Raw genomic sequence first — 1,597 nt, forward strand, 5'->3', positions numbered from 1 at the left:
TATCACGTAATCATTTAATCAAATAATCATGTATTAAATACCTTGGGTAATAATCAGGATCTGGTTATCACAGGTTGCATGCTATTTGTTTACATGTTTTTTTTAAACATTAATTAGCATGTTATAAAAGAATTAATATTTTTTTGTCGGGTTTGAAACAAATGTGCATGTTATTTTATTTGGGGTATTGTTTATTTTATGCATGATGAGATATGTATAATTGTGCATAAAAACCATGAACTCACTGAGCTTTATAAAGCTGACTATTAGTATGCCTCTCAGGAGCTGGGTGTTCAAGAACGGAAAAGGGCAAAGGTTCTGCATAGGAAATAGAACTATTATTCGAGTTATGAATTATAAAAATCCTTAGTATTTTAATTGAATTTATATGTAATGTAACCCGATATGGGATGGGTTAGTTTTGAGATATTAATTACGATTAAATTATTGTAAGACTTCCGCTGCAATAAGGCTTTATTAGCTGCTAGAATTTGGATTTTTTTTATTACGTGGCACCTTGTATTTGAAATGTGGGTGTTACAATTTGAATGTTTCTTTTGAGTTTACGTTAATATTGTTGTTGCATAGGGCGGTTGTTCCAAAATACGTGGTGGTGTGACATTTTGCTTAAGATTGTCCAGATAAAGGCATTAGAAATTCCGGCATATACATTGAATCTGGAAAAAGATGTAAGATTTCTTCCCCAATTAGAAAGAATTGTAGTCTATTTTGGAGTTATTGGTTTGATATGGCATTTGATTTGATACTTGAATGTGTTATTATGGATGATAGCAACTGGAATTGTATCAATGTCAAGAATGAAGGTGACTAAGTTTGCGAGCGGTGATGATCTTGTGGACGATTTTACAACGATAGAAGATGGTAAAGAGAAGACGACTTTTGAGACAATAGCTGAAGATGTTGCTTCTAACGAATCGAATGTAAAACCAACGATGAAACAGGGACCCAAAGTAGTTAACTTTGTAGGTTAAAATTAAAACCTCAAATCCTCTGTGGATGTAATTTTGAACTATTTAAATTTGTTTTTGTCTTCCACAACAGTCGAGCATCATATAACCCTTTTCGGTTGTATTTGTCATCTCAATTGTGTTTCTTAATTAGTAACAAGTTCTTTTTCAAAGATGGTAGTCATTGTAGATCGTGTTCCTTGAGTACCACGATCATTGTTAAATGTAAAGACCTTTCTTCACTTTCAATTGTAGTTGGTGGAATTGCATTTTTATTGTAAATTTGGTAAGCTAATAAGTTGTGGTAAATTGTCTTCTTCAATATACATCCCACCATTGCGCCGGTATACAACTAAAAGATGGTATAAGGTTGGGATGATATGGAACTGTTGGAAGAAATATGTTCCTTGGTTACTGTTTTGGGACTGGTCTGTTTCATCAAAAGTATTGAAGTATATGGTTTCAATATTAATAGCATGGAGAGCATGGTTGCAGTATAATCAGATACCTTTCCCATCTTGTGTTATAACCAGGTTTTAGACAACATGGGTTGAGGTAATTTATACATGTTTATTATGTGGATTACGTGAAATATGCATATCTAAGTAGAAATGCATGAACTATATATG

This window comes from Cynara cardunculus (assembly GCF_001531365.2).
Source record: "Cynara cardunculus var. scolymus isolate 2C chromosome LG 6, CcrdV1, whole genome shotgun sequence".
Taxonomy (NCBI): Eukaryota; Viridiplantae; Streptophyta; class Magnoliopsida; order Asterales; family Asteraceae; genus Cynara; species Cynara cardunculus.